Genomic DNA, 26,338 nt, shown 5'->3' on the forward strand with positions numbered 1-26,338 from the left:
TTCCCTTGCATTATGCATGTCCATAACTGCAATAACCCAGAATTATATTATCTATTTGATGAATGGTATCATGTATGTAACACCATGCAGTAAGTGTCTTGACTAGTTCAGAATTATATCATTGTGTTTGTTACATAATAATCGTATCACTGAAGTTTTTCTGAAATGGTAGTGGAAATCACATGAGGATTAGGGCCTGCCTGTGCAAAGTAAATTATTTGAGTCTTGTGCATGCGGGCTCTGATGTTGATCTAATGTAATGATATCTGGTGGTTCTGCTGTTGATTACTTTAAATATTGGGGCGATGAAGAAACACTTAGAATGTAAAACATGACTACTGGTAAGATACATTCCACGTGTTGACAATATGTTGATTATATATCATGCTTTGGTGGGAACAAATATTAAACAGGATGACGCTGTCACTGCTGTCTAGACAAAGCGTCTGGTGCTGTCCCTTTAAGTGTTGCGCATGTAATGTTAAAGTGCAGGGCAGTTGATGAGGAATCATGCTTTGACTGGGTGCAACCATCTTTGTAAGGCGCTGTTGTCGTATTTTATGATGTCAGTTACATCAATGAGTACTTGCTGAGCAAAATGATGCCTTTCAGAAAGTTATATATACACCAGTGGGTGGGGGTGGAGTTCATTTTAACTACTTTATATTTTGTTAGATGGCTTAAACCAGTGCCGGTGTTTGGAGGCCTTCAGACCCCTTTTTTTTTAATTTCACAATGAAATAAATTGATTCACAGTGTTTTTCCTGGAAAGAAGCGCCAGACATGACTGTTTTGTATGATGGGATAAATTTGTCAGAAAAGACTGATCTTTATGTGATGGCCTGTCAGGCTGTGCAGAGTGCAGAGGGATCAGACGGTGAGCTGTGCAGGGGGAGGACAAATATTCGCTGAGGGAGGAGCAAAAGTTAAATGGATACTAACACAGAGAAGAGAAATGAAGACAACTTGGATCCCATCAATGAGTATTTCACACTAAAAGATCTTAAATATGCTGTTCATTGTGTCCCTGATGGAAGCAGTTTATATTTCTGGTTTATATTTATGAATTATTCCAACATTTCAGTGAGGTTCCAGCTGCTTAATATTGTATAAACTCTTTCAAATGATACCAAAGCATTTAAAACTAAAATGCAGCTGCAGCTACTAAATGCTGTAAAATATAAATATGAATGTTTGTCTCTGCGTCAGCCCTGTGATTAATTGGCGACCCTCCAAAAGAAAAATGGATAAAATTGAAATTCTCATGTAAAGTAAAAGTACCTCGCAGATGCACTTCAGCACAGTACTTTTTGTGCTTTCTCTTTCTATCACATGATTGTATTTACTTTCCAACACTAGTTTACTGTACATTCGAGGTGTTTGTCTTCATATTATTCAGCAGCTCTTTCTTGTGCACAATACAATAATAAGAATCATGCGATAACACAAGTTTAAAATTACATAGAATTTTCAAAGCAACTTAGCAATGTCATGTCAACTTAAACTGTGCCACCTAGTGATCACAAACTACAACTACTGCATGTATTCCTACACCTCTGCTGTGGATGGATGATAATAAGAAGTGGTATTCTAAAAAGTAGTATTTTATTTCAGTCTTAGTTTCAATGATTTGGTCTTAGTCTCTGGACAAAAGAACAACAAAAACATGAACAAAGCCTTTAATGCCTAAAGACTGGAGTGAATTGGACAAATTCACAGGAAAACAAAACCATCCAGCAGTGCTGAGTACCAGAGGTTTGGACTGAGAGTTATCTAATTATGCAGCTACCTCTGGGGGATCAAATCATTTTCTGTTTCAGCGACTTTATCTCTTTGTTTTAGCAGAGAGTAAATAACATCAGTCCCAGAGACCATCATCTCCAGATGCCCCAAATGAAATGTCAACAGCCACAGTGAGTGTTTCTGTTTCAATTTAATAAAGACATAATGCATTAAATACACACGCCGCTGCCTGGACACATAAAAACATTTCAAGTGTGTATTTTGAACTCCGCAAATATAAGAAATTATATTGTTAATCCTCCCACATACTTATGAAGCAAACTATTCCAGATCTTTATGACACATTCACAGCAGCACCGTTGAGGTCTTATTAAATATGAACACATTTGTTCTTGTTATTTCAGTGAGCTAAACATAATGAATATAATAGCTAATGTTAGCATGACTTAACATTAGCTAATTTCATTCAGTGAGTTTACAAAAATGCCACTTTTTACAGTGAATATGCTTACATGCACAGTGTAACATGGTTACAGTTTGAAGAACAATACTAGCTTTAAGGTTAAACTGGTAACCTGATTTCTCATTTAATAATAGCCTACAAGTTGACATGATTTACATATCTGAGCAGGAACCAACAAGAAACTTTTATTTCCTTCTCATCAACAGTTATACCACCGTGCATCCTGTTCAGTCTGGTTGGTATATGTACAGCAAAAAAACATCTGAGTATGTTTGGGTTTGTTTTTGTGAAATTCATGTTTTTAGTTTATCACAGTTGGTTGTCACAGCTTTTATTTCACTGAAGGTGCAACCAGCTTTCTCTGCTGAGGTAACAGTTTATGCACGACTTTTAAATTTCAATTTCAAATGCAGTCCCAATTTGTGATTTCTGCTGATAAGAATGATGCGCTGTTATAAACACTGGCTTTTGTAGGTTGTGGTTTCAATTACAGTTCTCACAGGAAGTTGATTCTACAGAAACATATTCATCCTTTCAGCAATTTAAGTAAACAAGTAACATGCATGTAAAATATTTACACAATCAGGGATCATAGTATAAGGCACAAAACGCTGATTGAGGGTGGAGTTTCAGGTCAAGGTAAAGAATCTTATAAAAAGAGAAATCTGTAACTTATTTAGTGTAAGATATCTTAAAATGACCATGATATGTCATCAGAGATGAAGGAAATGTGCCAAATTGAAATACTGGCCTTTCTGACAGCAGCTCTCCAGCTGCGGTGTCTCCCTTTGTATACTTCATTTTTATTTTTTAGAAGGCGTAGATGCTTATAACAGTTAAATTGAGCAATATGTTAATAGAGTCAGGTAGGTAGAAGGCAGGCAGTGACTGAACTCAAACTCCAGAGTGTGTATTTGCAGAGCAGTGTGCTTTTGTTTTCAGGATAACTGGCTTATCTTTACATTGACAGACAACTGACAGTTATAAACAGCTGAACAGCTTACAGTGTAGGACTCATCCTAGTTTGTTATGGTCAGTTTACAAAGTTGTGCTCATCTTTTGTTCCTGCTGTGTTCTTGCAGCCTGTCTGAGCTTCCTCGAGTCTGGAGAGGAGCAGAGGAATATAAAATAGGATCTCAACCTATTTAATATAAAATCCATGGCTCCCACTGGCTGTTTGGTCTGCTGTACTCATTTTTTGGATATGCAATAGTTGTGTATTGCTCCTTTAATAAAGACATAGAACAGAATGAATCTGAAATAATTGTTTTTTTGGCCATTGTTTTACAGGTTAAACGCTAAAAAGGAACTGATCAATAAGAGCAGCAAGATTTAGTTTTCCCTGAAAAACACTCAAGAACTGCCAAATCAGTGTTGATGACTGGACAAACCTATTGTTGTTGACTAATAGTGCTGCTCTCAAGATTGCACAGCCATCATCCTGTTGGTGTAAAATTAAATACTCTTTGAGACTAATGAGAATGTAATGCAAATTAATGAGATCAATAGTGAGTGTGTGTGTGAGAGAGGGGGGACTAAGGGAGAGAGTCAATTATTGGACTCTTTATTAAGAAAGGCATACTTGTCCAGTAAGAATACATTATAGTAATTATAAAGTAGTTGTAGTTTAATCTGAACAGAGTGCTCTGGGCTGATAAACAGCTGGGGGAGACATGCTGTGCTCTCTCTCTCTCTCCTGTCTCATTAATTTTGTGCTTTCTCTTTCTATCACAGGGCGCACGCTTCCACACACGGACACACACTCTTTCTGTTATAACAGTCACAGCATTCCGTCAGCGCCTGTTTCCTCACTTGAGAACAATGAAATCAAAAGCAAGACCAGAAATCACATTGCAATTTATGCTAGTGTGAGCAGTGGTGCATGCAGCCCCTGGAATGACACAATCAAAAGAAAGCTTCCACTGAACAATGCATGTAATAGTCTGGGAGCAATGACAGTACAGTCACGTCCATCACTGTTCTCAATTTCACCCTCAGATAGCATTTAACGTGCAATATGTGAGAAAATTATAATTTCTTTGAACACATCTATCTATCTATCTATGGATGTATATATAGAAATATCTATTGAAGTTAGCATGCTAGCCCCAGCCCATCCTGTCTGGTAATACAACTTTGTACATCAGGCGACGATAGTTTGATAGTATTGCTCAGCCTCCACCGCTGCTCCCCACCAGCATTCTGAACTGGGTCCTGAAAAGCTCCACCAAGCAATCAAAAACTCCTGTTCTCGTGGTGTAAATTAATACCAACATTCCCCTAAGGCGAGGAACTCCCAGTCTACGCAGGTTCAAGTCAGCTAATAGGGTTGCTAACTGGCCAGCTGACTGAGCCGATTGGCTAATGGCAGCTACATTTTGCAACACGTATACACACACACACACACACACATATAACATACTGCACCTTTAAGAAAAGTCTAGAAACAAATTTTTTATTTGAGTAAATAAATTCTGTGGTTTTACTTTGGGGAAATGTGCAGTGCCCTTACTTCCTCTTTTAGTGCCTGTGGTAGTTTTGCAGGACGTGTAGCCAGAGACAGACCTGCGACTGAAGCTGCAGCTCTTGAGTTGACAGAAACGTAGCGGCTTGTGAGGCGAAATCCCTGAAAGCTGGAACTGCGCCCGTATCTCTTGCTCTCTCTCATCACTGTCCATCCATTTAACAAACACAGAATATGTGAGTGGGCTTTGCTTGCTGTGCAAATCCATGCACACACAGATGTACAATACACACACGTTCTGGAGGGTGATTTGCCTGAGAGTCTCACAGGGGTGAATCCCATGGTGCAACACATTAGTGTGTGGAAAACAACACATTACAGGCAAGCCTTGGGGCATTTAGATTGTTTTGAAGTTCTGATATAGTTGGTTTTAGCAGGCTTTTATTAAAATGGACTGCAACTGTTGTGTGTTTTAACAGCTGAGTAAAGCTATTTTTGTTTAAAAGAGAGACAAGAAGTCCTAGGATTAAGCTCAGTGTTGGCCAGCATCCACTACGCTGAAGTGTCCTTGAGCAAATGAATCCTCACCTTGAACAATGAATCCTTGCCTCGTCAGCTCCTGAGTACTGTAGCTGACCCAAACCTCTGACACTGAATACAAAAGAGCTTTCAAACGCATCACATCTGTACTATCACAGCCCCTCTTATAGCCCCCCGGGTCCTGATATGATGAATAAGACTTGACTCGTAATTTGAAATCAGTACTTTTTTTTTCAAAATCATGTCCGGAAGGTATTTTGCCATGCTGCACTTTTTCACTGCATTCAACAAGGAATTCAGTCACCCACAAAGGTAAAACAGTCACAGATGTGGCCACACATGCATGCAAAAAGAAAACACACAAGGATTGATTAGGATTTCTTTAACCACATTGTAATCAGAGATGGATTACTGACCGGTCTACAAAGGAATGCAAAATGACCACAGGAAAGAAATGATGCAAGACGACCAGAAAAATGCAAACTGACACAGATGCAAAATAAAAAATGCAGCAAAATAACTACAAAGAGTCAGTAAACAGAAATTGATTTGAATGATGATGAAAAACAAAACTGCCTCAAAGAAATGCAAAACTGCGGCCATTTTGCTTTTCTGATTCGTAATCGTGTCTCTTTGTAGTATGTAGTAGTAGTTGAGTAGTAAGAGTCAATGAACAAAAATAAATAGATGTAAATTATGCTAAAAAAAAACAACCACAAAGAGAGGCAAGAAGAGATGCAAGATGACCACAAAGACACAAAATGACAGAAAGAGATGCAAAACAACCTCAAAGAAATGCAAAATTACCACATCGAGGTTACTAAAAAGTCAAGCACAATGACTACAAAGAACCACAAAGACTACAAAGAGATACAAAACAATCACAAAGAGTCACTAAACTAACATAAATAGATTTAAGTAACAATGAAATAAAACTACATGACTACAGATGCAAATGACACAAAGAGATGAAAAACAACCTCAAAGAAATGCAAAATGACCACACTGAGACACAAAGTTACAACAAAGACACACAAAATGACTATAGTATATTGACTATAGTCAATAAACAAACCATAAATAGATGCAAATTACAACTATAAGAGTGCATCTGGTGGAGTACAAATCCACCAGGCAACAGGTAGTGAAGCACCTGCTGCAATACCACACACACAACTGCCACATGCAACAGCCGACTAGGAAGAATGAAAAGTCAGCTGTCAGTGACTGTATAAAGCAGAGCACTCAAAAAATAGAATTAAAGTTGCAATCAGCATTGTACGGGCCCTCGCACCCCTGTGCCCATCTGGGCATGACGCGGCTACAAACGTGTTGCCAGACGCCGACTGCTTGACAAGGTCGACGTCACTTCCTGTCTCCACTAGGTGGTGCTATTACTTTGACTGCTGATTGTCATGTAGATGTGTTCAGACCTGGACTTTTATCAAGCGTGTGAAGTTTGGCGCAGATTGGATCATTTACAGCAAAGGTAAAGCAATTTTGTGTTTCATGGTGAGTCATCAAAACTGGACGCTGTGCCACGGCCACACCGTTCAGCGCTGACCAAATCTGTAAATTCACTAACTTGTTTAGATGGGACACAGTGATATTGAAGTCAGTTGAATTATTTCTGAATTATTTCATTAAAACACAACACATTTAAAATGGCCGACTTTAGGCCCGGACTCTTATCAAACGTGAAGTCTGGACCATTTACACCAAGGTTGTAGCAACATCATGTTTCATGGTGAGACTTCAAAACTCAGCATCATGCCATGGCCAGGCCCTTCAACGATAGCTAAATCTTTTTCAATAACTTTTAATCACAAACTAGTCTAGATGGTGCACAGCAAGTTTGAAGTCATTATGATCAATCCTGTTAGAGGAGTTTGTTAAAATACGATGTGCGGAAAACATCAAAAATTACCAGAGACTTTTTTGTGCATCTGGCATGATACATGTGTGTACTGATTTTCGTGCATGTCGGTAAAACACGCAGTCTGTGCTCCTGTTTAGAGGACGTGGCCAAGCTATTTTGCCCCATCCATAGACAAAAGCCATATCACACTTAAATTTATACCATGACTGTTGTGTACGCCATGTGAAGTGTGTTTTCAAGCATGTTAAAGCTCCAAAAAGGCGAATTACTTCTAGGAAAATTAATATGAGGTTTCGTGCAAAATGACTACATGCAAAAGCAAAATGACAACATAGAGAAAAATGACAAGAAAATAGCTAAAAACAGGCACAAAATGACCACAAAAACACCAAACAAGACACAAACGAACCACAAAGAGAAGCATAACAACTACAAAAACATGCAAAATGACAACAGACGTGTATCATTCAGGTCTGAGTGTTTTGCTGCTATGTAGGTGAAGTGGGGGCCCTTTTGCTTGTCTGTGCCCAGGGGCCCGTTATTTCAAAATCTGTCCATGACTGCAAAGTCTTTTGATTCTGTACGCATTCAGTGATGCTGTACTGTACATTAGCATTCACATACGACCCAGCACCCTCCCTAAACTTTCTGAAAGGGACATGACACATCAGTGGATTTTCACAATATCATCATCCTGCATTCAGCCTTCTTTTCTCTTCCCTCTCTTTCTTCCCATCTCTCTTCTTCGCCACACTTTCATCCTTGATTGCATTTAGCCAGAGGCCAATTTGCTCCTCTTCCTCTGCTCCCCCCCCATCCTGTCTAATGCCCTCTGTCATTATCACCCCATCCTTTTCTTATCATACCATGTTACCCGAATCCATTTTTGTCACCAGCTCTCGCAAAACTCACTTAGCTCCTCTTCCCTCATCTTCTTCTCTCCTTTTCTCTCCCTGCTCTTTGCCTGCCTGCTCCGGTAAGTTATTGCTCCAAAGTTAATTGCAGTATCCGTACTGCAACACACCAACACCGGATTGGATTATAGTGTGATTTAATGGATGGAAGGACATTTTCTCCAGTCTGAAATTGATTGTCTCCAGGGACCAGCAGCATGTGATGGCTTGACATGAGTTGCACTTCTATTTTTTGGTGGCTGTAAGAGGTTACACATGTATTGCTGTAAAGACAGAGCAGTGAACTCTGATGGTTTCGACATGAACACACCTGCTTGTATGTTCTCTTCCTCTTTGCTTCTTCTCCTTTCTGGCCACCTTTTCCTCTTTTTTTCTTCCTCCTTCCTCCCTCCTCTCTCCAACTTTCCTCTCCCTCCATTCCCTGCAATCCCTCCTCCTCCTCCTCCTCTCAAACATCACACAATCCCCTCCTATCCCAATCCAGCGCACCCTCACTCTCTCCCTCCCTCTTCCTTTATCTCTCCCTCCCTCTCTCTTTCTCCCCTTCATCTCACCTCCAGCCAGCCGGAGCACCCTCCTCCTCTTCACGCAGCCTCGTCCACTTTCTCTCTTTATACCTCTTACTCTTTGCGCTCTATCTTGCCTTTCATCTCTCTTTCTCTCTCTTTCTGTCTCTTTCTGTCCCCCACTTGTCTTCGGCCGCCAGAAGCTCACAGGCTCGCCGCTCTCCCTTCAACCACTGAGGATTCAGAAGCACTCGGGACGAAGACTCTGTCACTGGAGGTAAGTGTCTACAGTGTGTCTGTGGTCATTAACCTGCATCAGCTGCTGCTTTAGGAGGTAGATGGGATGACTGGTGGAAAGAAGAGAACAAGAGAAAAAGATGTAGTGCTGGACGCCAGCTGTTCTGCAGTACATGGGAGAGTGACATGACAAGAGAGTATGAAAGATGCAAAAGAGGCAAAGATGATGATGCTGATGATGATTTTGTGTCAGGGGAAAAGTGAAAGAAAAGCGTGAAAAGAGAAGGGCTATTTTGATGCAGCAGTCGATTGTGACTGCTGCATCCAAAAAGACAATAAAGAGTCAGAGAGAGTTCAAGGCGGATGAAAAGAAGAGCCAAAAAGGAAACGAGGGCACGAGAAAAAACAAACCAGAACATCAAAAATTAACTACAGAGAGCAGCCAACAGAAAGTGTGAGAAATATTTCAATAGGAGGGAAGAAATGAGAATGGGATGATGCTCCCCTGGTGTAGCAGCTGCATGCCTACAAATGCAGCGGTGCCTGCCTCCTCCTCTCCCGTAAAAAATCCCATTCACAAACAGGACCTGAAAACAGGCGATGGTGATTGGTTCCCCGAGCGCTGTGTGTCTGTGTGTACTTCATCGTGTGTGTATGTGTGTGAAAGAAAGAGAGGGAAGCAAGAGAGGGTGGACGGGGGGAGAAAACCCATTACATTCCTGTGCGGGCGATGCTGAGGCTTCGGAGCAGATGCTTGAATGAAACTGCAGGGTATGTGCTTGTACATTAACATTGCCTACATGACACAGTCCATACTGTGCAGGAATGTAGAGGTGGTGAAAGATGTGTAGTGACACAGCGTTTTAATTTGTGGGTCCATTTTTGCATTGGCACAAAATAACATCACAATGACAGACAGATGTGTGGACAGACCGGGGTGAGATTTCTTTTTTTTTTTTTTCGAACTCTTTCTCCCCCATTGCGTCATTCTGGGTGCTGTTCCAGATTGTCATCCCTCTCCCCACCACTGTCACTGCCACAATCTTGCTGCCGCCACCAACCCACCTAGATTAACAGCTGTCCAAACAGCGATGCTCTCCTGGCTTGCCAGTGCCGACCAATTAGAAAGTGACATTTGTTTGGGGAATGGCAGTGGGGGGGGGGGCTGTTGGTGCGTTAGGCTCAGAGGGCAGAGAGGTGATGAGAAAAAGGTGAGAAAGAGAGGAGGAGGAGGAGGAGAGAAGAGTAAGTTCAGATACCTTCTCAGGTCACAAAAAGAGAGATGAGAAAAATAAGGCTGAAATTTGATGGAGAGTGGATGAAAGTAGATGTTGAGACTTTGACCTCTAGGTGCATTGAACAAGTTTGTGGCAGTTCATCTAATAGCTGTCAGTATATTTTTCAAATGTCAAACTCATTGTTGCACTCAGAAAAAGTCAGGGGTCAACTAAAATCAGAGGTAATCTGGAGACAGTGAATATCAGTACAGAATTCCATTATAATCCATATTTTTGGGGAAATGTTGGGACCAAACTGCTGGACCGACTCACCAACATTGCTGCTATCATTGCTAAAAAAAATGTGACAAACTCAATAAAATAAATGAAATTATATATTATTGTCCTGAAAAGAAAATACAAAGATAGCTGTGCAGAAAGTGAATTGTAATTTAGTCTGCCAGAAAATTCATAGTCACCTTTGGTTTCAAATCTAGACTTGGGAACAAGGAACTTTTTCTGCTAAGTTTTTTGCCCCTGTATGAATGGGGTTTTGTAGGGCAGAGATATAGCTTGGAGCCAATTCATTTAATGTTTTATAAGTAAAGTTTTCACCATAACAGAATTTTAAACGTTGATACATATACAACATTAGTACAAAAAATATATTTGATACCCCTTTAATATCACGACAAAAAGAAAAAAAGTCCTAGGCACACAACATAGAATATATATATTTTTGTTTTTTTTCAATAAAAGTTGATCTTAACTGAGGTCTTAAATGACCAATTAGATCTTTATTTTTATGCTGTATTCTGGAAGCAACTGGAAGCCAATGACTGGGTCTTAAAATTGGGGTAATACTTTTTTTTTTTTTCTTTTAGTAATAGTACCAGCTAAAATCAAATCTGAGCAACTGCATTGGGATCAGTGTCATCTGATTTATTCTCAGGCTACTGACTTTATGTGGCTTTAATCAAGACAGGATGAATATGTTTCTCAGCTTCAACAGCAGTAAACTGGACAGTGTGGAAACTTAACATCTTCAAATCAGTCTTTTAGGGCAGCCAAACTACAAGACTCAATGGGGTTGACAGGAAGATATAATTATGTACCATTTGCATATACACAAAACAATATATTGACCAAGGGTAAGTATGTAAATAGAAAAAATAACAGGACCCTGAATAGAACCTTGAGGTACACCACATATATATTTTGTAGGTGAGTAAATGGAGCAAACAAGAAGGAAGGACAAGAAGGAAGGACAGAAAGAGTAGAAGAGAGGGCACATATGTAAGTAGTCATTATTGTTCAAAAAAACTTTCTCTCAACAAACAAGATACTATAGATTACATATGGCCTACAGTATTTCAACCAATCACATGCCCCTTCTCTCCTGCCCCCTGGCTATCTCTCTCCCTTCCCTAAACTCACACTTAATGTGTGCCCATAAACTTTATTACCACTTTTCCATTAGATATAAAAGTCAGGCATGATGCATGGTATATCTTCTCTTTTTTCCATGGGAATTCAGTGATTTAATGAGCATGGAGCTCTGTGGAGTGTGAAATACCCAGGTGTGATATAATGCTCCTGGGGGAGGAGACCTCACAGAATGGGTATGGGAGCTGTGTGTGTGTGTGTGTGTGTGTGTGAGAGAGAGAGAGATAGAGGGAAAGAGTGAGAGAGAATGAAAATGATTAAGCATATCTATATATGAGCTGGAAGGAAGACACAGAAGGGGGACAGACAGGTGGAAGGACAGGCGGAAGTGTGCATGAGTGAAATAAAGAAGGGGATGGGTATGTGTGGAGCTGTGGATACTGATGCAGGTGTGTTTAGGGAAGCGTGGAGAGTCAGTGTAGGGGAAATTTCAGACCCATGTCAGTGGAATTGGGACAGGTGGACTGGGAAAGGTATTCAACTACCATAACAGTCAGACTGGGGGTTCACTCAGCGTGTGTGTTGACAATATGTGGTTTTGTTGGCCGGGCAGTTGTTAAAAAACAAGTGTGTGTCTGTGCGTGTGTGCGTACATGCTCACACACTTCTCTCTCTGTCACAGTTCATGAATCCAAGCACAGTCCTTCACACTAACACATTATCCACTCTTGTATATCCATGTTGTGTTTGGTTCAGGGGCAGACCGCCAACATTGTTGTCAGCACATCTGCTGAACTGAAAGGACATCTTCATATGAAAATTGTCACAACAAAATGAAAAATCAACCACTTGGAAAAGATGATCTTTCAAAAGGAGTAGCAAATATAAAGAAATACATTGTGGACAGTAAATGAAATTTCACACTGGAGGATTCAATCAGGAGGATGATTCCTTATTTTTTTTCTACTACTGTAGTAAATACAATAACATGCTAATGCTAATGTGTTAACAGGTGATACATTTTTTTTGGTGTATAATGCCATCTAATTGCTCCTGATTTTGTCTATTATGAAGTGAATGATCCAAAACAGGCTTGCTTCAATGGTTTGTTTTAAAAGACTGCGCTAAAATGTGTGACTGAGTCTTTACACTTAATGATTATCATTAATGGGCCATGCAGATACTATCTGCCCTGATGTTCCAACAAATTAAAAATCAATCTACAACTGTGAAATCATTTAAAATATAATTAGGCATAATGTAGGGTAATTTTAAATGTAAAAACTGGCTTTAATGTAAAACAAGACTAGAATCTCCAGCCATGCTAGCAGCTCTGTGAGGCTGAAGCCTATCACAGTGCTAACATACTCTCAAAGACAAGCTGAGTATCTTGATATTAAGCAGGTAGGACATTTACCATGTTAAACGTTAGCTCACATTTGCTAATTAACACTAAACACAGCAGAGGCTACAAAAGCACACATTTATAACTTTATTCACTGATTAGGGTGAAACTGGATCATATTTATAGAGAAAATATTTTCTGATTTCCCATCTGATATCTTCAGGCTACTCATATTCAAACCTTATTCATTTAATTACAGTGTCCTCGTTGACCGATAGCTTAAGCAGCTTATTGTTGCTAAAGTAGCTAATTGTAACTGTTAGCTGCTGTTAGCAGGTAGCAGGTAGCAAATGCAGATCAATGTAGCCAATAGCTGGTGAGACATTTCACAAAAACCCAAACAAAACAAATAAAGAAACTAGACAGCAATCTATCCAGGAGTTATTGAGATATTTCCGGAACAAAGTGGTGGACAGACCATACATTCCTTTATCCACACTGCTAGCATGACTAAAAATGGACAAGGAAACAGAAACACATACATAGACAGCAACCGTACATGTATTTTCAAACTCTACATACAAATTGAGTTATTATCTGTTACTACCTGGGTTGCATTTGGCAGAACTGTTTCAGACCACACACAATGAAAAAACACAACTGATCCTCAGGGTGATGATGGTGTGTAGGCATTCATGTGCGTGTGAATATACAGCATGTTTGTGTGTATTGTTGGGGAGGCTATCCTTTGTCCTGCCTTGCCAGTTGCCCTCTGCTTTTCTATTTTCTCCTGCGGATGTATGGAGACTTGACTGAATGTGAGTGAGTGGGATGGAAGCATGCCAGTGTGTGGACTGGGTAGGGAAATGCTATTTTACTGGGAAAGATAGAGGGGATAGTGGTTGTTTGTGTGGGTTTCTTATCGTAGGTGAGAGAGTATCAGGAAAGGGTCAGTTAATTGTGAGTGGTCAGAGGGAACCACAGTACTTATGTGGGCAAACATCCATGGAAAGATGCACCCTGGGAAATGAGAATCCATTTTCTATGGTGCATTTCTTTTGATCTTGGCTTTTCTTCTTGACCTTCTTCCTTCTGTTTTAACATCTTTTTCCTCTTCTTTTTCGCTCATCCCATCTCTCCATTGACTTTTCCTCATTTCACCATTCCAACATTTATCTTGCATTTTCTCCACGTCCTGCACCACCTGTTGGCTGATATATGAGTGTAAGATAAGTTGTGATTGCTGAGCATATGGTCACCTCGTCACTACAGTTTCTCCACCACTGAAGAGGTTGTCTGGATAATTAAAACACCGTTCCCAGCCACGGCACGGAGGTCGCTCAGAGACAATTTGCATTTGCGCTGATTTTGTCATGAAAAGCACAATTAACCTGGTGTTCAGGGCCCTTGTTAAAAGGCATTAATTAAAACACAGATTTTGATAAAACAGAATGAAGAAGATTTTTTGCTGAGCTTTAAGAAAAGAAGGGAAACTGGGGGTTTGGTGGCAATCAGAAACAGTCACATCATAATTACATTGTTGCATTAATCTTGTACAGCTTGACAATCATGTGCTGCAAAGTCATCTAAGTTGGTAACATACACAGTTTATGACATGCTGTAGTACCACAGGTAACTGAACCTTGTCTGGCAGATGCAAACTGATTCAAATACATTTATACAGGTGCACACACAGACGAACTGTGTACTGATGCAGGGCAGGTCACAGATGACAACCAACTGTCCCGCCAATGACCCAATCACATCTACAAAACACGCAAACACACACACACACACACTTTAAAAAATTAAATCATAATGGGCATAGACAGAAGGCTGTCAGGCAGACAGGCTCTCTGGAGCTGGTAAGTCTTCATTGCCAAGGTCAAGGACAGATGTTTGGTGGCTGGCATCTGGAGGAGCGCTTGATGGTCTGACTGATACGCAGGATGATCAGTGAAAAACGTGCCCGACGCTGCCGGTTTGGGGCTTATTATTGTGTGTGTGTGTGTGTGTGTGTGTGTGTGTGTGTGCATGTGTGCATGTGTGCATGTGTGTGCAGACAGTAGTGCGTGTGCGAGTCATTGTTTGTGTGAGTTGCATCAGAGCTGGAAGCGAGCCACCTGCTAATAAGGAATTACGAGCGTGAAGTGAACAGCATCTATTGAAGCATCAGATGTTGAGGTTGCGCTAATATTTGGATAAGTGATGGGATTGTAGCGGTGCACTGTGTTCTGCCAGACAGTGCTCAGCTGGACTTTGTGAGGTCATGTGAAGGTGTTGGACATAATCACAATGAATGGAAAGGTCTCTGCTGCCGTATGCTGGCTAAACTGCAATACGTGCACTAAATGCCTTTAATTTAAAAGATTTCTGTCTTCTCATTTCCTCTTCCTCCATCTCTGTTATGCATTATATGTTGTTAAATGATGCTACCATACTATTTAGTGTGCCAGAAAAATACCTAGTATGTCCCAATACATAGTATGTCGAATGCAGTGTGCCAAAAATGCCAGGATTTCCTATGGCATCCGGTTGCATTTGGCACGTTTTCTGGTTTTCTGGGTAGTCTGACCCACAATCCTTTCTGATGGGTGTATGTGCAAGAGGGTCAAAGTTCAATGCAAAATGTTATGAGGTTGTAGTATGTCCCAATTATATGCATACTGCATACAACCTTACATACTTTGTAAAGGCAGCTGCAGTATGTACTATAAATATTAAGAAAATAGCTGCTACACATATGTATACATATGAACATGTATATATATGTGTGTATTTGTATATATGTGTATACAAATGTAAAAGGGACATAAGGCAATATAAAAAGACAGGGGTTTCATGTAGAGCCCACCCAGGGGGTTATACAGAGAACCCTTTTATATTAAGGCACAAATTACCTTTGACAAAAAAAATCCTCAAGGATTTCAACAATCCCTGAAGAACTCTTTCTTCCAGAAAGAGTATATAAGTATGGGAAGAACCTCATTCCTTCAGGAGGACCGCTTTTGGGGCCCTTATTTCTAAGAGTGTACCTACCTGCAAGGTAAAGAGAGTAACTTATCTTTTTTTTTTTCAAATGTTCTTCAAGCAAACTACTTTTCTTCCTTAAGGGAGAACTGAGGTCCAAAGGTTGTTTGAGCTATTTGAAGGGTTGGGTGTACTTCTGAGGACAGCAGTGACACAAGTGTGAGTATTTTTAGCGAGGTCATAAGTCAACACTAACTTTAGACTGTCACAGAGGTCAGTCCAGTGCAACAGGACTCAGCCCGCTTCCAATTAGAAAACCCACGACCTCTTAAATGAGATCATTAACGAACCCATGGTCAGATGGGAGAGAGAGTGAGCACAAATGGATTGAGACTTTTCTTATTTTAGCTTGGTCTTTTTTTTTTTTCTTTTTTTTTTTTTAGAAAAGGAAAATTAAACAGGATGATGATGTGACCTATTTTGTCAAAGCCACTTAAAGCCTCCATCTTTGGGGACCAAAGTCACTGTCTATATAGATTCACACTGGTTTGAAAGCAGTGAAGAATATTGGCCCTCAGGTTAAACGTTTATCGTCACTGTTTTTGTTCTGTGTTAGGTTGTACAACATCAGTGCATTTGTTCTAATTTATGCAAATTATGCTTTTTCAATTGTTCTTGCTTGAAGGTAAGTGGTTTTAAGGTTGAGTGAAAAGTAAAATATTGCTGTGGATTCATCAAGTGACTCTTAGAGGCAACAGATCTAATATAGACACTCTACATACAATACAAACTTTATTTAAAACACTTCACCCATGCAATATATATATATATACAAATACTACTGAAAATTAAAGCTACAACAAGGAACTTTTATATTGTGTCATATTGTGTCCAGATTGTGGAGGCCCCTGTGGAGAAAAGTGCTAGTGTTTACACTGTAATAACTACAAACTATAGTGTAAAAAATAAAATGATATAAATGAAAATCTCCTCTTGCTTCCTTTTAACTGGCTAATGTACTACTTACTGTAACTTTGTCAGAGAAAATGTAAACAGCATGGTTGTTTCCTTTCTTTACACAAAACTAAGCTAACCGGCTGCTGGCTTAGACGACATCATGAGCATACAGACACAAGAGTTTTATCAAGCATCTCATACAGTATATCTGTTGACAAGGATGTCAAGATAGTTTCCCAAAATGTTGACCTATTTCTTTAAAGCACCAGTGTGTATATACCAGTCAAAAATCTATTTCTGACATATTCTGCCAGTAAATCCCTGTAAATCTTACACATGGTCAACAGTTCTTAAAAAATAAACTTATAAATACCTATGATGGTCAGAAAAATGTCCACGCAAGCAAAATTAATCTGGCTGCATTCCTTTCCCAGTTTTTCATCAAAGGCTCTTTGTTGTGTCCTTAAAAGTTCAAATCCAAAAAAGAAATTTCCCAAAATGGGGCACCACTTTAAATTCTTTACCTGTTCCTGTTCCTGTTCCACAGCTAATATTTTCAAAGCAGGATTATTCAAAGTAAGTGAAAACTTCTTGGCTTCCAGCACAACAGAAGAGAACAAGTGGGAGAGAGAAAACCTGCCGTAAAGAAATCCTTGTACGCAAAGTACACTTATCTTGAAACAGCTCAGGCTAATGTGGAGCAACGAACTGTCAATGGTCAGATGGAATTGCATTATCAGCCCATGAAGTGAATGACAGCTCATCTTATAGCAGAGATTAGGCGAGATGAGCCGTAGCTGTGGCCTTGCAAAGCAGCATTCGTTGTGAACAATATCCATCAATCCCTCTTGAATGTCACATCCCAGGCCATATCCCGCCCCTCAGGAACAAAAGCCAGGAGAGCTGCAGGGAACTTCTCCTTCCATTTATCGCTTCCTCCGCTTACTGTACTCCTCTTTCGTCTGACCTTCATTTCCAATTCCCTGACTCTACATTTAATTTAATCCGCAATCCTTATCCCATCACCCATACTCTCTCCTCCCTGCCTCAATCTATGCATTATTGCCTGCTTTGCTGCTTGGTTTTGTGCAGACACATGCCCAGCAGAAAATCTTCAAAACTTCCCGTGTCTCTCTCAGCTCTCTCTTGAATTGCTGAGGGGTAAATGGGTTTAAATATGCAACCAGACAAAATGTGTTGATGCAAGGAACATGTTATAAATCAAGTAAAATATTTGTGCATATGCCATGCTGTGTGAAAAGGAGAGTCTGGAGGAAAATCACAGGAATAGCTGATGCCTAACCAACTTAACCAACATAGCAGCGGAACCAGTTCACCACTTTCACAACAAAGTTGTTATGGACATTGCAACCAAACCACCAACAATTAGATCTGAGATTTGGATGTGTTATGCCTGTAGCAAACTAATGTAGCCTTGAGTCGCTAGCCTCACTAAATTCACCTAAAAAAGTTGTAGTAGGCTACATACAAAAATATAAGCAATGCACATTTAAAAATACTCATCAAACAGTTTGTTCAAACTAATATCCCACCTTTCACTGAACAGAAAACCAATCATAAGTGTGGATAATAGGGTGGCCAATCAGATTTCAGTGCCCCCCCATGCCTCACCTCTGTACTTCAGCAGCCATGAAGGTTCTATTACTGACATATTCTGCCAATACAAGCATTATGCGTTGGATTTAAATCAGCCTGATTCTGAGCAGTCACAGAAACACATATGCAGCAATAAAGGTGTAATCCATACCATCTTCACAAAGTCAGAGATTGTATTTGATACTATTTTTGACAAGCATTTTATTTTTAGTCTGTCATTCCCAGACTGGATTCAATTTGCTGTCTCTGGATGCCTTTGGTACCTGACCGAAATTTAAATGAAGTGCTGATTCACAGCATGAATTGGTGATAATAGACCCGTCGTTCGCCTCAATCTCACAGATCAATATGGCGTACTAAGGCTACATCCCTCTGTGAATACATAAAAGAAAAGGAATCGCGCAATAAAACACATCTCGAGGGTTTAAATACTGTGATGTTTTCATTCAGCATTCAGTGACCTGATCCAGCCGGATAAACAAAAGCCAGCAAGAGAAGCAACACTCAATGACAGTATTTATCCCATATTGCACTCTTTCATGAGACCCATTCACTTCGGTGTCATATTCAATCTGGCGACGCCCAGCTGAGGCCCGTGTTCCCATCAGTAAGAGGCATCAGACTGGAGACAGACGATGCTTTGATGATGCTGTTTTCCCTTTTATATTGCGCTCCAAAGACTTTTTCAGCTGACTTTTTGTCAAAGGGGCTTGAGGGCGCATTTATGTGTGCTGTGGAAGTCTGTGTGGATGTGACTGCATTATGTAGCAGTGTCATACACATTGCTTTACATGTACAGAAGCTGTATGCTTATGGAGGTCAGGTATTTTACGCTTCGCAAAAGCTAACTTAAAATTCAGCTCGCAGAGATCAAAAAGACAGTTCACTCCAAAATTAAAAAACCTGTAGTGCTGTTTATCCATCCGGACCAGTGAGGTGTGAGTTGCTGAATTTTAGAGATATCGTCCATAGAGATGTCTGCCTTACCTCCAGTGAAAAGGAACTAGATGGCACTCCCAGTTCAAATTGGACACACTATAATGCATGAGAACTGTAAGGGGATGAAGAGGGAGACGAGATAGAGATGAAGAGTTTATATAATGCAGCTTTATCTGTCTGTCACTGTTACAGAAACTCCAGTCTGCAGTGTAGCTTAGTTCATACTAGGGCTTCCCCTTGAAAGTCGGAGATTTGAATTATCAGTCAGAGACGCCTCAGTCGACTGAGGTTCTTCCAGGCCAGCATTTGTTTTTTTCTCCCTTTGTCAGTCAAGTTTCCCCTACAGTAACAGGATAACGAATAGAAAGTTACAAAAATGTATTGAGGTTACACTGAAATGTGAATTATAAATATATGTTTATATTAGCTGGCACATTTATTAAAAACAAGTTTTTAGCTGCAGTGTACGGAGAGCAATGCACCAAATCTCAGGCTCTAAACTTCTTGTCTCTAAATCACCACAAACCACAAAACTTAATGTGATAGAGGCAGAAAAGAGTGATAGAAATGGAGTGCAGGTGACGCACTGTCAGCCACTTCACCAGAGTGCACCACGGAGCAGCAGGGCAGGTAATGCTTGTTTGCTTGTGCTTGTTTTGCGACTGACAGGATCAAATTCTTGTTATCAGCGTCTGACAAGATTATGGAAAGGATAGCTACAGTGGGAGAACTTTTTTTAACGAGTAAGATGCTATATCTTCAATCAAACACAGCAGATAGAAAATTAAATTCACCATAAACGTCCCTTGTCAAATTTGCTCTGTTCAAACGATCATCAAGTGTGGTATGGTTGAAATAAATCCTTAATTCAATTATTTCATACTTTCTATCTCTCCTGCAAGTCTGCGTCTACATTTTTTTCTATCATCAACAACGTCCCTCAGGAGAACAAAGCGCTCATGTTTAAGTTCATTAGTTGCAAACTGATCCATTCAGTTCACTGTTTACCAAAAATACGAGCATGTTTAATGAGTGATACTATTTTCATTCAACACTATTTGTTCACAATTATATAGGTACGTGTCTGTACACATGTATATAAATGTATACTGCTGTAGAAGTGTGCAGGACTCTGTGTGTCCCGATTAACTGCTTCCCCTGAAGCTATAACTCAGTTACACTGTCTCTGTCTTTTGTGGTTTCATGAATGACTGCACATTTCTTTCCTTTTTATGAATGTCCATATTCCATCCTCAACCCCTTGCCTTCCACCCATTTTCCATCCTGCTCGCTTTCTTGTGCTTTGTAAGAAGGCTGGCCGCCGCAAATGAGCCTGAGGCGAGTCCTCAGCACCAGAGTGTGGACCCAGTGTCAGAATGAACATGAGAGGACCGCGAGGGAGAGTGTGTGCCCGTCTTGGAGTGGGTGCCTTTGTGTGTGAGCAGTCGAGAGTGTGCTACGTCTGCTGTAACTGTTAGGGTTTTCTGCTGCAAGGTCAATGAAGAGCCAACCCCCCCCCCATCCTTCCCCACCCATATCTCTCTTTCTCTCAGCACTGCAGGGGTTGCTCTCAGTGACAGGAGGGTGTCAGCTTCTGCTGCTGACCAGGCATCACTGCCGGGGTTAGGGATACGGGGCAACACACGCATACTGGCACAAATTGGCATTCGTGTGCACACTCATGCATGCGGGCCAGCATTGCTCACTCACGCAAACACAGATTCAAATGCGTGCACACACACCATGCCACCAGCACTGAAGAACGGGTATCGATGAGCACTTGAGTTGCGATGTGTGGATCGCCGTCCCACTTGCTCTCCTACTCCGCTAAATGCATCATTGTCCAACTGTGAGGATACGTCTATATTTAGACAATCCTGAACAACCACCAGCGAACTCAAGCGCAGTGCAGAAAAGTCATGTGTCAATATACAAACCACTTGTGCAATGATGCATAAAATGAGATGGATGAATGATACTCCACAAGATGAATCACTAATTAAAAGCAGCAGCACAAATGAGCATCATTATTATGATATGAAGTGGATGACAATGCCTGACAGTGAAGTACCTCCTCTCACATGAGTGTATTTTGTCTTATTTACTCAAGGTCAAACTTCCCTCCTTAAGACGAAACAAATCTGCCGACAATGCAAGCGAATGCCCCCAGACACCTGACTTTGTGTCCAATGAATTTAACCAGTCTTCAAACTGTGACTTTAACAACCCCTCCTCCCCTCGCTGCTCATCCCCCTCTCCTTTTTCCTCTCGCATCACGGACGTGGTCCAGAATACAAATTGTGTTTTCCTTTCTTTATTTGGGTAGCCCATAATGCTGTAGGCCAGAGAAAAATGGGAGATGGGAGTGAATGTGTCCCGCCGAAAGAAAAGGGAGGCAACAATGGGGTGGTAAAGCTACTCTACAGACAAAAAGACAGGAAGACAAAGAGAGGTAGAAATAGAGACACACAGACAGGGAGAGAATATGCAGACATGAATGGAGGATACTTGGACCGGGAGAAAAGATACAAAATGTAAAATGATGATAAAGGAGGGTATACTTGAGATGAGATTGATAAAGGACGGGCTGTTGAATAGTCTTCAAAGATGTGGACGTTATTTGTTAAGCAACAACGACACAACAAACTTTTTCCTCCATATGTGCCGACAGCTGCATAGTGCTGCAGTGTGGGGTATTTATTCTCAGTGGGATCGGCAGTACTAGTGACCCTTTCACATTACAGCAGCTCATTGGATTCCATGTTCAGATCAAAAATATTGATCAATGGACTTTGACTTTTCCTTGTAAGATAATACAACACATCAGCACTGCCTGAGTCTGCTCTAATAGGGTACATCAGCCGTGGCTCTTGCTTTAAAATGAAGGGCAACACGCAGTGGCGTCCTGAGACAGTTCAGACTTGAGAGTGAGAGTAGGGCTGTGGCGGTATGGATTTTTTTCTTCTTCTGTGGTGAAAAGGCTACATATTTCCATGAGGCGCTGGCTGCCAGTGGCAACATCCCTGCATCGTGAGACTGACCCTTCAACGGGTGATGATGGTAATGAGCTCTACCCTGCAGAAGGCATCATGTGATTGCAGAGTTGTGGCTATTGTCACAGCCCTTAAAAGAAAATAATGCAAAGACAAGGCAGATCTTGATGTCACTGGTGGCATTAATGTGCAGCATCACCTAGAGAAGTAATGATAAATAGCATTAGTTAAGTTGAATTGTTAATAGGATTATGAAGCCTCTATCATTTTGTGATTCATTTCCAGTGGGAATCGTTGCTTTGCTCTAAATTCAGGCTCTAACTTTTAGCTCTTTTTGGCCCTGTTTGTCCACTGTAATAACATGAATCTTGGATGAACTGATCGAAAGAAGACAGATTTGAATGCATGCAAGGCACAATGAGGACACATTGAGATCTGATCACTCAGACAACATTTGGAGGTGGTCTGTGCTGCATATAACCACAATCTTACAGCAGTGTGTACAAAAATCTGTCCTGGGCCACAGTGAAGAACCAGTTACTCAGCTGATGTCCTGTAAGTACAAGCAAAACACGCTGTCTGATTGTCATTCGGGACGTGCAACAAATGTTTAAAAACAACTGTGTGTAAAGGGGGGGATGCGTCTGACAACAGTGACACACTCGTAGGCAGAGAGATGCACCGCGCTCGGCTGCTTGTGTGACCCCATGCCAAGTGCATGAGGTGGCGGTGTGGGCGAACCTGGCGCCCTAGACGGGACATGCCTTAATGACAGCACTGATGATGATGACAGCAGCCTTTCCTCAGGTTAGCAAATGTGATAACCTTTCTGCCAAAAAATTAAAGCTTAAGTTTGAAGCTGGAGTTTGTAGAATACCAAAGATACCAACTCAAAATCTATTTTGCTGTTATTAGTGCAGAAACTGTTACTTAGTGCATTTTGGTGAGGTTTTATTTATCATGTGAAATTGTAATGTAAATTAGTTACGTGTTTTAGATTTCTATGAATCTTTTCTTCATCAACCATTTTGAACTTTTTTCTTAAAAGTTTTGGTTCAGGTGATATTTAGGCATCAGTGGCATTTTAAAAGTTTTAGCACCAGTATTTGAAAAAATCTAAATGATATTCAACCCTAATGTTATGTTTCTTGGAATGTAACTCAATGGTGTCTTTCATTAGACCCTCCTTGGCTCACAAATAGTCACCTCTTTCAAACTTGTCCTTGTGATGAGCAAACTAAACTTCATGGCCTCTATCTTCCACCTGAGGCTGACTTTTTATTTTCACATCCACATTGTGTAAGTAGTAAATGTACTTGCACCCATGTGTGGTTGGTGTGTTGGTCTTAAAACGAGATGTGGTCAGGCGCATTGTTGGTGCACTGACATCTTGAGGCAGAAGAAAGCGATTGTGGCATTGACCAACAAAAAAGTGAATGATGCAGTATTTTCCTGCTATTTAAAGAATGCATTACCCAGATAGTTAGACGCATCTACACAGGCTGGTGCAATGTCCGCACATTCTGCCTCTGGGGAACTGCAGTCAATCCATGGGTCATAAAAATTAACATCCCGATTTATAGCGAATTATTGCTGCACCTGCAGGTCACTCGCTGTTAATCATGATGATGATCATGATGACCCGGCTTGCCCAAGGTGCGGCTTAACCGCAGTGCCTGAGTGACTAAAAGTGGCTCATTTCAGTATCAGTGTTCACTTCTCCATCTCATTAATTAAGAGACTAAATACAACCTGTGCAACCCGGCTCATTTTGCGTTCAGATTTTGCGCCATTTAAATAGCCACACCTTGCACTTGTGCCATGCACTTTGGACCATGTGCTATAGATCTAAATAGGGCCTTGTATATAATTGGTGTATGCCCCTTTAATAATTTCTGAATGGAAACTTAGCCTCTTTGTCACTGAGGAGTTTGTATGGAATTAACCTTTCCTAAGTCCCACCTATTTTGGAACCTTGGTCAGCTCTCTCTTATCCTGTTTCCTGTACGTGCAGGGCTCATCTATGGGGAAACCATACCTACATAATCTACATCAATTGTTTGCTAACTACTTGCACCTGAATGTTAGCAAAGCCCTAGTTAAGCAGCAAGCCAATCCACATTAAATGTTACTTTAGCTAGTAAACTAGTGTTTATTGTCGCTTCTACAGGCTCCCCAGCAAACATCTCCATCTTTTATAGGACTCAGGAAAAGAGAAAGTTGAAGGAGGTTCTGCTGGGTACTTGCAACTGTTATTGGAGTGCAGAGAAAAAAAGGGGTGGGATTTGGGAAGGGTCAATTATGTTGGGACGGTGGGTCCATGCACTGTGTGTAAATGTAAATCAATATGATACTGAGTAGAGAGACTTTTGCATGAACAAGCATCTGCCTGTAGTGCCTCCGAGCAGGACACTAAAAGAGCCTGTTCCCTCTTGACAACGAGGGACGAGACCTGTGACATACCGACTGTGGTACTGATGGAATAAGCCGTTCCTCTTAACTAGGCAAGGTTGTCCTGTGCTGCTCTCAGACATTATGCAGTGAGTCAGACCTCAGAGTCCATCAACCCTCATTAAAATCAACAGAAACGGGCCTGTCTGCCACTCTTCCCATTGGATCCCTCGCTTTGTCCACTGGATGGAAGGGTAAACACTGTCAATGCTTCAGTCAAGCTGGCCCGCTGCGTGGGGCGGCTGGCACAGAGCAAGACAGAGCGGCGACATTAGAGGAAACAAAGCGGAACAGGGAGAAAGGACAAGTGGGAAGGGAGAAGGATCGGCACCAAAAGGCCAAGGGTGTGTGCCTGTGCTTCATATTTTCATATGTATGTAGACTACTGCCTGGGAGATGTGTGTTTGTATGAGTAAAGACCAAGACACATGACTCTATCTGACCCCATTTACTCAGCACTCAAGCTGTTATTGGGTTACATTGCCCTAAGTGCCACACCAGCTACCACACACACACACACACACACACACACACACACACACACACACACACACACACACACACACACACACACACGGGTGGTATGATTGGTGCCTGTCTGATTTGAATGAGTGCTTTCCCTAAACAAAGCCCAGCCAAACCAGACTCCATCACTTTAAAGCAGCCGAGGAAAAAATAGGCCCTTACATCACACTGCTGTGAGGCAGCCGGGCATGACGAAGACTGCAGTATTTTCAGCTGGGGAGACACAAACTCACACACACTCACTCTACAGCCCCGCCGCTCTTTTAAGACACCACAGTAAACTAGTTACCCGCTACACTTTCAGTGACGAATAACTGTGCTTAGAGATTGTTATAGTGAGCGTGTTTCGTCAGTGCAGTCCCAGGTGAACGTTAAAGTTAGACTTTTCCACCTGGCTTCACTTTTTTAGTTTTTCCACTGCATGAATCCATCAGTGTGAAGAACCAGTCTGCGTGTGACACGTTCCATCATACAACAATACTAATGTATCTGTGTATATACTGTAAGAACTGCCCCACTGTGTGTGAAAATTGTTTCAAAATACCTGCTTGCTGTTGAAATGATTTACATGACAGTGCTTTGATTCCTCTGGTCACCACCTTGTGCAGCAGTTATGTCATTCGCAGGTGTGTGTACATGTACAGTATGTGCGTCTTTTTGTATTTGTATGTGTTTGCAGTACCTGCCCTCTAAGAGTGCATGCATGCATGAGTGTGTGGGTGGATTTTTTGAGTCTGTTTGTGTTGGCAGCACCCATTGCCTTGAGGCTCTCTGTCCTGCAATGCTTAAGAATAAAACAAGAGAACAAGACAGTAAAAGGGATGAGGCGGCGCAGTAAAGAGACAGAGGAGGGGGAAATCACTGTGATTGACGTGCAGCCTGCGGGATGGTGACACCGATCACAGAGAACGCTTAAAAACAGACATTTCACAGTGAAAGTCAAGGTCATGTGTAGACTGACATTGCCAGATATACTGTATCTTCACAGCGCTTTCATTTGGTGGTATATACATTGGACCAATAATTAATAATAAATCTAATGTGTCTCACCCATACATGGTCACAAAGTTGAGTAATTAATTTAGTTTGTACTGCGCTGTGTTTCAAGGATAAAACATGAGCTGCCTTTGGTAGAAGAATAAAATTGCAGAGGGTATGATGAACCCTGGAAACATATCTCTCATAAAAAAAG

The 26,338-nt window shown here is 41.0% G+C and overlaps 1 protein-coding gene across 2 annotated transcripts in view; it reads left to right on the plus strand.

Moving 5' to 3' along the window:
• Positions 1-8,550: 8,550 nt before the first annotated feature.
• The window catches only part of pvalb6 (parvalbumin 6), a 61,656-nt gene continuing 43,868 nt past the window's right edge, over positions 8,551-26,338 (plus strand). For both annotated transcript variants that reach the window (XM_084744092.1, XM_084744095.1), the window contains exon 1: positions 8,551-8,786. The gene's annotated coding sequence lies outside the window, so the exon portion shown is untranslated. The remainder of the gene's footprint in view (positions 8,787-26,338) is intronic.

The sequence above is a fragment of the Lutjanus erythropterus genome, chromosome 19 (assembly GCF_056507025.1).
Source record: "Lutjanus erythropterus isolate fLutEry1 chromosome 19, fLutEry1.hap2, whole genome shotgun sequence".
Taxonomy (NCBI): domain Eukaryota; kingdom Metazoa; phylum Chordata; class Actinopteri; order Lutjaniformes; family Lutjanidae; genus Lutjanus; species Lutjanus erythropterus.